This window comes from Lycium barbarum, chromosome 5, assembly GCF_019175385.1.
Source record: "Lycium barbarum isolate Lr01 chromosome 5, ASM1917538v2, whole genome shotgun sequence".
Lineage (NCBI taxonomy): Eukaryota > Viridiplantae > Streptophyta > Magnoliopsida > Solanales > Solanaceae > Lycium > Lycium barbarum.
The window spans coordinates 96,676,137-96,689,371 of NC_083341.1; the positions used below are offsets into that span (position 1 = coordinate 96,676,137).

General features: G+C 39.2%; 1 long non-coding RNA gene across 1 annotated transcript; it reads left to right on the forward strand.

Annotated features, from left to right (window-relative positions):
- Positions 1–7,033: 7,033 nt before the first annotated feature.
- Positions 7,034–9,195, forward strand: LOC132642570 (uncharacterized). The gene is made up of 3 exons (XR_009583241.1): positions 7,034–7,097; positions 8,005–8,055; positions 9,079–9,195. It is a non-coding gene; the product is annotated as an uncharacterized LOC132642570 (long non-coding RNA).
- Positions 9,196–13,235: the final 4,040 nt, after the last annotated feature.

Below are 13,235 nucleotides of genomic sequence, written 5' to 3' on the forward strand. Positions count from 1 at the left end.
AAGAAAGGGGGTCAGTACGAAATATGTACTGAGTATGTAAAGCACGAAGTACAGAAATATGGATCAAAACTGAAAACAAATCAGATAACAAAGTGGAGTACAAATCGGGATGTCAAAATCCGTATCAAAATCATATACGTATACATAATGCAAACGAAATCATGCAAACGCTTAGGAACGTGGTCGCCACTCCGACGTTGGCGCCACACACAGCATATCACCAGAAGGTTTCAAATCTCCGTATCTCCGAACACAAACACAAACATAGGTGAGTATATCGCATCACGAGCCATATCACAACATAACTCCAAACGGAACCCTGCCCTATGGCGAAGCCTCGGGAACCGTAACACAGCATACGGCCGAATTATCGTAAGGCCCACGAATCATAACCGGCCCGGGAACCGGTGAACGAAGTCATAATAAGGCACGAGCGGAGTCGTGAGCAAACAAATGCAAATCATACTTCAAAATAGTCTTTCAAAACATAATAGTTTTACAAATCGTTCCATAGCACAAAATAAGCGAATACTTAGTCGATACAAAGATCCGTTTCACAAAAGTTTCCAAAATGGTACGTATGGCTCAAAACGTAACTTAGCATATCATAATATTCCAAATATATCTCATAGGAGGGAGTTCCAAAATCGAAAGTATCATATCAAACTTTATTCACAAAGATAGCCCAATAAGACAAATAGGGCGTCTCGGGGTTAGCGGGCCCACCTCGAGTCAAATTGAGGTGGCGAACATAATTTACGAATATTTAGGGGCCAAAAGGCCATACATAATCATTTCTAAGTTACCCGACCACATTTCGATCGGTTTCGGACGATTGGTGGCATCCTAGCCAAAATAGAGCCCTTAGGCTTCAATTGAATTGAATAAATAGTAACTTTTCTGTGGATCGGGTTTCGAGGAGCAGAAATGCTCCGGAAGTTCCAATATTCGCCTATCACACTAAGACATGCCAAATGAAGAAGTGGGAAGCTTTACATACCTTACAGACGTCGTATGCTCTCCCAAAAGTCAAGTCCCGTTTCGTCTGAAATCTGCAAATGGTCAAGGTTACCAATTTGAGATTCTTAGGCTTAAAGTTTCCATTAACTTGATTTTTGTCTACCGAAATTTTGGCAGCATTTCCCCTATAAATCTAACACCCCCGAGACATAGCTCGGCTCAATAAACATCAACAACAACAACCCAAACGTCACAAACAACATAAACCACAACTAAATCGTTCTAACTTCAATATTCCTCTTTACTATAAAAGTTGGCAACTATCATTCAAACCTCACAATTCCAAACTTATGTCCACATTATTGTATTCATTCAATCATTCAAGATTATTCAATCACATCCCAATTATGTTCCAACATTATACATGGATACAAGAAGTTCGTCACTTTCCATATTCCTTTCAAAACGTCAACAATTCCGACGAACATACTAACTTGCATTATTTCATTCCGAATTCATTAACAACAACAATAAGTCATATTTAAAGTCTTTAGTATCAAAGATATACAATGATATACGCAAATATACAAAAGGTATACACTTTCCCGTAATGATCCGAAATCCTTTTCCAACACCAATTCAATTCGTTTAACGTTCATTTACGACATAAAGGCCACGACGACACATTGAACAAACTAAACAAGATCAAATTCACTACTCCTCCCACACCAATATGGCTCACGGCCAACACACCCTTCACACACACACGGCCATGCTCAACACAACCCAATTCCATAATCTTCATGCAACTTTGATCACTACCACATATATACCCATTTCATAACATAAAAACATAGAAATCATACCTTATTCTTGAAATTCCGATTTGCCGCAAACGTCGCCCTTTCGCTTAACTAATTATATCACGTCGGAGAGCGTCTTGCATACTTTATGAATACACGAAGAACAAGATTTTTTAGATTGGAAACAAAGCTAGGAAATGTTTTTGTGTTGGCTAAGGGGTTTCGGCCGAGAGGCCCTTTTTGAGGTGCTCTTCAATTTTTTTTTGTTTGATTGGTTTTCTTGAAGATTCTAAAGACCAAAAATGATATATATCTATTTAAGAGTCATGTGCATAGCACATGACATTAAAAAAAATGGGTTTGGGCCAAGCCAAGTGGCCGGCCACCCCACAATCTTGGGCCTCAATTTTTGTTGTCCAATTCTTGGCCCAATTCATTAAAAGTCCCGTTTTGTAATTCCCGAAACTAATTTCCGAAATTCCAAATTTACCCTCGGCCTTCCCCAATGACTTAGCACCAATAGTTTCATAACCAACATAGTCATATTATCTAGAATCAAAATATTTCCTTATAGCACACAAGTCTTATTCATTTTTCTCGATTTCCAATTATGCGAAAACACGGGACATAACATCCAGCTACTGACTTGCCCTTCTGGGCAGCTATCGCTTTCTTTGGAGGCATCGCTGTAAACATAATAATTCGTTAGGGAGGAATTATCCTGATAATACAGCTCTATCGCACGATCTAGAGTAAGAAGGAAAGATAACACCCTAAATGTCCTGTAAATTCCTGTTTATAGATGTGGTGCACAATACACCGATAAAAAAGACTCTACTGGACACGGTCTGTACACACTCCGAGGACGAACTGCTCTGATACCACTTTTGTCACGACCCAACCCCGTAGGCCGTGACTAGTGCCCGAACTGGACACTCGTATACACCCCTGTTAGCTATATGATCAATCTACAACCAAATCTCAGAACTGTCGCACAAATATATATATATATATATATATATATATATATATATATATATCAAGCAACCTGTCTCCTGAGGAGTCACTACTATCAACAGATAACACAGTATATAAGCCGACAAGGCTGTCATAGCATGTGGGAACGTCCCAACTATATATATACGCAAGCCGGCAAGGCTGCTACTACATACAACATCCCAAAACATATATATATATATATACGCAAGCCAACGAGGCTGCCACTACGAGTGGGAACGTCCCAAAACATAAGTCATACTAACACAGCTGGACAACATATATACATATAACCCACACACACGTCTACAGACTTCTAAGAGTAACAACAGTAGCATATGACGGGACAGGGCCCCGCCGTACCCCTGGACAAAACACATATATACACCAAAAGGTCCTGTACCAAAAATCTGGGCTCCAGAACAAGGGATCACTCCAAGATAGCTGAATGGGAATCCTAAGCTGGCGGGTCACCAAAGCGAGCGTCTGTACCTGCGAGCATGAAACGCAGCCCCCCCCCTCCCCCCCTTCCCGAAGAAAGGGGGGTCAGTACGAGATATGTACTGAGTATATAAAGCATGAAATACAATAAGAAAGATCATAACTGAAGTAGAGATTCCAGGAGATAAGTATAATAATCAAGAAGTCATTGTACCTGTGCCTTATGAAATAAAATCATGCATATCATTATCATATACCGTACCCGGCCCATTATGGGACTCGGTGTCATAGTCATATCATCATATACATATACCGTACCCAGCCCTCTAGTAAGTGACTCGGTGAATAAAGTCGTGTACACGTATACCGTACCCGACTCATCATGGGACTCGGTGCCGTAATCATATATCATATCATCATATCATCATATGCCGTACCGGGCCCTTTAGTAAGGGACTCGGTGAGTAATGCAGTAACACTGTGCACGATAACATACCCGGCTCGGGACTCGGTGAAAGATGTGACAACAGTATGCACGAGTAGAGTAGTGAGTAATCATATACAATTAAATCATCATCTGAGACTCGATAGACAAGTAGACTAGCTAACATTCGAGTGTCAAGCGATAGTCATGTTAAGTACTCTTTAAATATAATTATGGACTATTTCAAAGGGAGCCTCAGGAATCATAGACGTGTATCGAGATAATGTGAAATACTTATGAAGTCAGAGACATTAGTCATCATAAAGCCTGTAGGAATAGAAACTTATACATCCGATTATACTATCCAACGTATAGAAAGCTCGACGGCAGTAGCTTAACTACTTTAAAAGCCCCAACATCAAGAAATGAATAACAATCATGAATCATATTCAGAACTTATGAATGGAATTACCCCAAAGCTCATATTATTCATCACTAATGTCTAGGACATGCCAAAAGAAAGAAGGGATAGGCTTTACATACCTTTAGCGATTATTTACCACACAACACGTATACGCTGCCCAATATGTTATAGCCCGTATTTTGTACGTTCGGATAGTTCGAGGTAGTCATGGTAAGTTAAGGGGAAGACCATTTTCCAAAATTATTTTAATGTACAAGTTGGTTATGAATATTATTAGTATGAAAATATTGTGAAAGGCTAAGGGCAAAAAGGGAAATTCGCAAAGTGGCTTATGGTATTACTGTGAAAGGCTAGGGGCAAAAAGGGAATTTCACACAAAAGAAAAAAAAATTCAAGAGGCTTCTAGACAAGGCTTGGCCGTGTTAGGTGGTGTGGGGGGATGGACCATATGGATAAATTATATAATTAAGATAAGAGATGATTTATTCATCATATTTATCCTATTCATCACTTAAGAAGTTTGAAGAAGTTTGGAGAAGAAGAGAGGAAGAGAAGGGTTCGGCCATGGCTCCCAAGATTGAGCCATGGAAAATTGACCAAGAAAAATTATTTTCTTCTAGCTTCGCTACTAAGTTGAAGGCCCTAATTAACATGAGATGGTTGTTGAAGCAAGCAAACCATTCATTGGTGCAATTCACAGCTCTAGCCAAGTCGAAGAGCTAAGAGGAAAAGGTAAGGTTTAGCTCTCTTTCATATGTTATGGATGGTCTATGCATGTTGTTGAGTGTTGTAGTACGTGGAAATGGGTGAAATTCATGAAATATGCATGTGTGTATGGGTGGCCGACTAGGGTGGTGTTATGTAGAATAGATGAAATGATTTTATTTAGCATTTTGATTGTTGTTGTGTTGTGGATTTTATGATGTTAAATGAAGATTTAATGTCTTGAAATGAAGTTGAATCGTTTGTGGATTATGGAAGAAGTTAATGTGACATTAGAATGGTTCCTTATAATTATAAGAATAGAGTTGCTAATGTGTAGGTTGAAAAATATAATTCATGAATTTGGAAGTGAGCCGTGTGTTTGGAAGATTGTAAGTTGAGTTGTTGTGATTGAATTTGAAAGAAGGAAATGTGTTGTTATTGTTCTTGTTGAATTTGGAAGGTTTCGGGTGAAGTAGAATGTTGATTGGGTTGTCTTGCATATTATGAGAATTGAATTGAATGTAAATGGAATGCCGTTGAATTGAATGATAAAGGTTATTAATGTTAGCATGCGTCTTGAATTGATTGTTGATGTTGTTGGCATGATTGTTGGTATTGTTGTTTATAATTTGGCCGAAGTTAAATTCTCGGATTGTTGGTTGATAAATTAGCCGAGTTAGATTCTCGGGGAAGGTGTATTTACAGGGGAAATGCTGCCGAAATTTTAGCAGACTATGAGTGAGTTTATTTGAAAGACTAAGACAAGTATATGTCGATAAGTCTAATGATTTTGTCGATTCTCTTGAATGTAGATTAGCGATAAAAAGTTTGGACAATTAAGCGTAGCTAATAGGACGTGGAGTAGGTATGTAAGGCTTACCCTTTCTTTCTTTTGGCATGTCCTAGAGCTCAGTAAGGTATGACATGACACGCACCTTGGGGTTACTCTACTCTTTGATTCCGAGCTTGGTTATGATGCCTATTCTCATTTGTCATGAGCATGTTTCATACGGTTGAGTCTATTGTATGATTAATAAATGAATAAGCTACTTCATATGGTTTCGATATTTATCCATGGTTCTAAAGCTCCATTTTATATGTTTCCGAGTTTGTCTATGATTCTTATTCACTTCTGATATGAGAACGCTCGATATAGTTGAGCTTATTATATGATTGAATAACGAGATGAGCATAAAGAATTTTGTTTCTAAATGAGTTCTGTAAGTTTTAATGTCCCTAACTTTCGTAAAAGATCTTGGATTTGCTTTGAAACGTTCGTAAAAGTTCTGTAGTAAAAATGTCCGTATCTTTCCCATACTAAACCGGATTGACTGGAAACGTGTTTATGATCCTTCAAATGTCGGTAAGAGTACGTCTCTATCGAGTCTTGATTTATGTGCATATGGTTTCGCACTACTCTGTTCGTGCAAGTCTCAGTATGTCCTTCACTGCGCCACGGGCCAGGACATGTTCTCGTGCGTACTTCTCTGCATTGTTCACCGCGTCCCTCTCACTTGCGGGCCGGGGCATGTTATATATGATATGATGACATGATGATATGATGACGGGGTGATGGCCAGGATGGCATATGATGACTCTATTCACCGCGTCACGCAAAAGAGGGTCGTGGCACGTTACATGCATATATGATACATGACATTGACATACATGATTTCATTCACCGCGTCCCTCGAGGGAGGGCCGAGGCACGTTATATGAAAATATGATACATGATGATGACATACATGATCTCCTTTACTGTTATATCCCGTGTTTTCACACCTATGGAAAATTGGAAATAATTTGGACTTGTATGAAATAAGGTCATAATTGAATTTATGTAACCCTTGAGTTGTTATGAAAGAATATTAATATGGAAGTGTCGAGAAACGTTAAGGGCAAATTTGGGATTTCGAAAATTAGTTTCGGGAATTACAAAACGGGAATTATAATCCATTGGGCCCAAATAATTGAAAGAAAAAATTAGGCCCAAGGATGAAGGGTGGCCGGCCAACTTAGTGGCCGAAGCCCATGTTGTATAAATTTTTCCCATGTGCAAAAAAAATTAACTAAGGGACCATAGTGTATATATCATATATTACACAATCTTCATCCCTTAGAAGATTCATGAAAGAGCAAAGCAAAAACAAGAGAAAATAAAGGGGAGGGTTCGGCTTGGCCATAGAAAATTTTGCTACCAAAAATCTTGCTTCTAAAATTTTGTTCTTGTTGAATTCCTACTAAAGTGAGTGCCCTTTTCAACTTGGTGTAGTTGGTTTGGAGAGAGGAGCATTAAATTCATCAAAGTGACCATTCACTCAAGTGAAGAAGACTAGGGAAAAAGGTAAGAATTCATCTCTTTTTATTGTGTTATGAAGTCATGTTTATGTTGTAGTATGTAGAGATGAGTTGATTGTATGGAGAAATGGAAGTTTGCAAAGTGGGTGTGTGGTATGTATATGTAGCCGTGAGTATGTGTGGATTGTATACCTATAATGTGTTGAATTTATGTTATATTCTAGTTGTGGTTGGGGTGAAATGCATGTTGGGAATGAAAGTTGAATGAATTTGATAGAAGTTGGTAGTGGGGTGTTTGGCCGTGTGGTATGGAGTGTGTGGGATGGAAACGGATTAAGTTTGTTTAGTGTGTTAGTTGTGTTATTGTGATTCTTGCAATATAAATGAAAGTAAAATGATATGAGGTTGCTTTGAAATGGAATGTAGAAGTTTATGTCGTTTTAGAACGATTTTACGACATTATGAAAGTGAAGTTATTAAGTTGCAAATTATGATGAGTGTTGATGAAGTTGGAAGCTAGAAACATATTATGAATATGTATGCCAAAGATTAGAAGTTTTGAATGAGTTACGACTTTGGCGGAAAGTTTGTATATTATGTATATCGTGTGTATAATTTAAGGAAACCATATGAAACGCTTCTAATCTATGTTGGGATGGTCTAGTTTGGTAATGTATGTGAAATCATTGAAATTGGTTGGAAATTGAAGTTGAAATGAAGGTTATGGCATTATGTCGGCAAGTAGAACTAGTTGTGCCATATTGTGTTTCTAGTGTTTGTTGTTGATGTTGATGTTGCTGTTTGGGTTGTTGTTGATGATTGTGAGCCGAGTTGAATTCTCGGGGGTGCTATATGTATAGGGGAAGTGCTGCCGAAATTTCGGTAGACAAATAAGAGTTGAATTGAATTTGTAGCATCTATAACTTACAATTGGTAAACTTGACCATTTGCAGATTTTTGACGAAACGGGAAGTGAGTTTGGAAAGGCGTAAGGAGCTTGAAAGGTATGTAAAGCTACCCCGATCCTTATTTTGGCATGTCTAAGTGTTTTAGGATCGGATTCGGGCCTCAAAAGACCTTCTTGGCCATCGGAATCCGTAAGAGAAAATCTCAGTTTTTCCTTCAGTAGAATTGAACCATTTTGATATGCTTTTCCTGAAATTATGCAAACTTTCTCTAAACTCCATGAAAAGCTATAGAATGTCCGTAGAACCTTTATAGGTGACCCCATAAGCTTAAAGGGCGTAATTTGAGCCCACCGCCTTGCTTGTTCCGAGGTGGGCCCGCTATTCCCGGTTTTGCCCTTAATGTACTAAAGTCCCCTTTTTGAACGATTTTTTAAAGAAATGTTTCGACTACCCTTTTAATTACCTAACTAATATGGTTTTAAATATTCCATTAAGTCTGATAAATTGTTTTGATACTCAAAACTCATTTACTATGATTCCTTCCGACTTCATCGGATCGGTTTGTCTTTGATATGCCTCATCGAGTCTATGGAAACATTTATGATATTTTACTTGCATTAGTTTCTCACGACTCTATTCGTGGATGCCCTAATGTTTCACACACTGAGCCCGGGCCAGGATATGTTGTCAAGCGTAATCCCCTGCATTGTTCGCCGTACCTCGATGTGAGGGGGCAGGTATATGCGTACATGGGTTTGTGGAGTATGCTGTGCCATGTATGTTTGCTCTGATATGATTTACTATGGCCATCTGATATGACATATTATGTTACGGGGTTATGCCCCTATTCTGATTTTCTGTGTTGTGGCACCAGCGTCGGGAGGGTGGCCACGTTCTGTCTGCCAAGTCCCTTGGCAGGGGCCGGATTTGATATGACATATGTTATGTACACACTCTGCATGTTTTGGAAATATGTATCTGATACTTTGGATTTTCCGTTTACTTTCTGTATGTTCTGCACCAGTTATGATTTTGTTTCTGCAACTCAGGCTTTACATATTCAGTACATATTTCGTACTGACCCCCTTTCTTCAGGGGCAGCGTTTTCATGCCGCGCAGGTACCGACGACAGGTTTGCTGATCCGTCTGCTTAGGATCTCATTCTGCTATTTTTGGAGCGCTCTTTTATTCAGAGCCATCTTTTGGTATAGTCTGTCACTTCTATATATGTATATTTCTCGTTCATGGGTACGGCGGGGACCTGTCCCGTCATATGATTCTGTCGGTCTGTTAGAGGTCTGTGCACATGTTTGTGGGTTGGGATCTTTCTGTACAGTTGGGTGCTTATGTTGTGTTTGGGCGATCCCATTCGCCGCGGCGGCTGGTCCGCATATATTTAAACGTTGCTTTGTTGGCCCTGTGTGGCCTTTGTTGGTATTTTCTGCGTGTAGGATATATGGGATAGTCCGTAAAACAAAGGAAACTCTGCCGAAATTTTTCTAAAAATTTAGCTAAATTTGAAATAAAGCCTTATCGGCTTCTGCCATATACTAGAATGCGTGTGAGTGCCCAGATCGGGCACTAGTCATGGCCTACGGGGATGGGTCGTGACATTTACCGCGTCCCTCAAGGGAGGGCCGGGGCACGTTATATGCAAATATGATACATGATGATGGCATACATGATCTCCTTTACCGCATCCCTCAAGGAAGGGCCGAGGCACGTTATATGCAAATATGATACATGATGATGACATACATAATCTCCTTTACCGCGTCCCACAAGGGAGGGCCGGGGCACGTTATATGCATATATGATATATGGTAATGACATGCATGAATTTACTCACCGCGTCCCTCACTAGAGGGCCGGGGCACGTTATATGATATATGATATATGATGATGGCATACATGATTTTGATTTATGATTTATGATGACATACATGACTTTCAATTCAAGAAGGCAAGTGCTTAATGTTTTAGAAGTTCATGCTTGGTTCTGGTAAATCTCTGTTTCAGCTACGATTCTCGTTTCTGTATTCCATGACTTACATGCTCAGTACATATCCCGTACTGACCCCCTTTCTTCGGGGCTGCGTTTCATGCCGCGCAGGTGCACCCAGATGAGTAGAAGTCATTACAGAAGAAGTTCCAGCGGAGTTGGCAAGCTCCATTTCCTCTGGAGTGCCGCCGAGTCAGAGTATACATGTGCTATGATGTCTGATTAATGTTAGATACTTTGCAGACAGAGTCGTGGGTATTGGTTGTCAGTTCTGTAAGCGGCTCCATCAGCCGATGTGTCATTTGTGTTATGATATAAGTTCTATATGATTACAGATTTTGTTTTATTTGAAAGCAACGAAAAAGAATATTTCTGAAAGTTGTGCTATGCGTTTCATCTTTATTTGATTTAAAAGTCCAAAAGATTATGTATGTAATAAGAGTCAGCGGGTTCGCTCGGCTCTGAGTATGGGGTCGGGTGCCCATCACACCCTAGCGGGATTAGGGTGTGAAACAATAGTATCTCAACCTATATTAAGACGTCAAGAACTACGGTTAAGCTATGGGGAGATTCAAAACTTATTCTAATGTTAGTAACTCCTTCCTAGATATTTAGACGACGTTTTCCTTATATTTAAACCAACTACATACAACCAAGCCAACATCAGTAATCATACGTTCAAGTACCAACCCGAGACTATTCAAACAAGACTCGAGAACACCCCAGACAGCCCATGCAACATTCCAAAACATCCCAACCAGCACACAATACAACATGTAATCTTCCAAGCTCAACAAGAACAACAACAACACATTAGACAGCTCCTAACTAGTAACTTAAGGATGCCCGACAATTTCACGAACATCTACGGACATGCCAAACAAACCATTTACGTTTATTATACATTCTTTAACACATTCTTTTCATCCAAATTCATGAACTATACCAACCACCACACGTTAACAACATTATTCACTTAAATACAAGAAACTATACTAACACCATATTAACTTCTACAACAGCCCACAAACAATTACAACTCCAACTTGAGCCATTAAATACCTTTATTCTCATCACAAAATCCATAACAACAACAACCAAACACTAAGTAAAATTTGTTCACCATTTCTACACAAAACAGCCCCTACACGGCTTCAACACCAACATACATAGTTCCATGAATTTCATCCATATCTACAAATTACAACATGTTCAAACCACCCTTAATACAAATAAAAGAAGATTAAACCTTACCTTAACACTTGACTTCTCAACTTGGCTAGAATTTGTGCATTGAATTAATACTTGTTCTTGCTTCCCTAATGACTACTTTCACGTCACAATCTGCCCTTCCAATTTAGTTAGAACACCTTGAAAAATCAGTTTGGATCAAGGTTATAAGCTTACAAAAATTTAGCCATAGCCGAGAGCCATTCCCTCTCTATCTCTAAGTTTTAATGTTGAAAATGTGAAAATGAATTACGCTAGTCTACATTATTCATCAAATGACTATTTATAGGAGACTTGTGGGCTGGACACGTGGCCCACCCAAAGCGTGAGCCAATTAAACTTGGCCATGTCATGGGTGGGGCCCACACGGCCACTAATGCCTAATTAATGAATAATTAACTCTTAATTCCCACTTAATAATCTAATCATGGTTAATTAATCCCTAATCTCCATTAATATTCCCATACCAATTAGAATTTATAAGCAACTTGTGTATTAATAAAAAAAATCGGAGGTTAAAAGTCTCTACCTCGTATCCCTAAAATAGTCTTGTCCTTAACTTATCGCGATTAGCTTAAAATATCCCGATGTACAAAAATACGGGATATAACATTCACTGTAGCATTTGACTGTAGCAGCACCGTAGCAGGTAGGTACTGTAGCAGCACTGTAGCACGCGTTTCTGCTCTGTCAGCTGAACTTGTAACGTCTATAATTCTCTACTCTGAAGTCCAATCGATGAGCGGTTTGTTGCGTTGGAAACTAGACAGGACGAACTTCATTTTAGGATTTTGTTTCACCTTAAAACACATCATTTGCTAAGAGATATTCGTCCGGCAATTTGGACCAAAATTGCTCCTCATATTTTCTCCAAAGTCCAACAAACTTAATTTCCTTCATTCACTTGCCCTCCAGTCCTTTTGATACTTCTCATACATGATCTTAAACCCTTACAACCATAAAATAGGCACATATCACTTGAGTGTTCACAATTTAGCAGTTAACACCTACGGAACTGAAAGTCCGAACTGCGAGGTGTAATAATTAACACATGCCCACGCTATCATTGCTTCTTCTTGTGAGGTGGCTCGCTTCTCTAGTTCCTACTCTAGCGCCTTTCGTTGGGCGATTTCCCCACTTGGCCTTCCGCCGACACTCTTTATATACATACACTGGTTGTTTTATTCCCCATATGTTTTATAACTCCTTTTGCATGGTCTAAACATTGCCGCTGCCCCTTACTTCCCAACTAACATATTTAACAACAACAATGTTAGTACTTTGCCTTTGTATTGAGTACCTACCACATCTGGAAATCCGATGTTATGGGGTAACTTATTGTACTCCCTTTTAGTCATGGTCTCACTATATTCTTTACCGTAATAACTTTTCTCGAAACCCCACACATACTTTTACTTTCATTGGCAGTCCTCAATTCTTCGGTTATGAATTACTCCATTCCTTATCTATTAACCTTGACTGCCGACATGATTTTTGAAGAAGGTTGTTAGTTAGATAACTAAAATGTACTTATTCAGACTCATGATATCCTTTTTTTCATCTTTTCTGAGTGCATCTACAATCTCTCGTCTATGACTCAATCCTTCTTAGCCTGTTACTAATTTCTGAATCCATTTACCTTCCTCCATAGCCGTAGTAAGCTTATCATTCCTTTATATTTCCCCTTCCGTTTCTCCTTTCTTAGTAAGCATATCATTCGTATTCTCGCACCCTCCTTGAGTATTCCGCATCATAGTTCCCCTTGCCCCTTAACATTGCTATAATTCCTTGTTGATTGATTGTTGGAAGATCCAGTTTGGTAGATATTATTGCATCGTCCTCCCCTCCCACTTCCTGTAGGGGGTGTAACAAATACCTTAGCTCCTTAGACTTCCCGTGTGTCGATTTGTTACCTCCAATTCCCTCTTTCCTTGTGACTTAATTTCTCGTCGTGATATATATCTCGTACTACGGTGGCTTCGGGGTTATTTGGGTGCCTAGAAGGGCATGTACATAGACACATACTATATCTGACTGTGGCAGA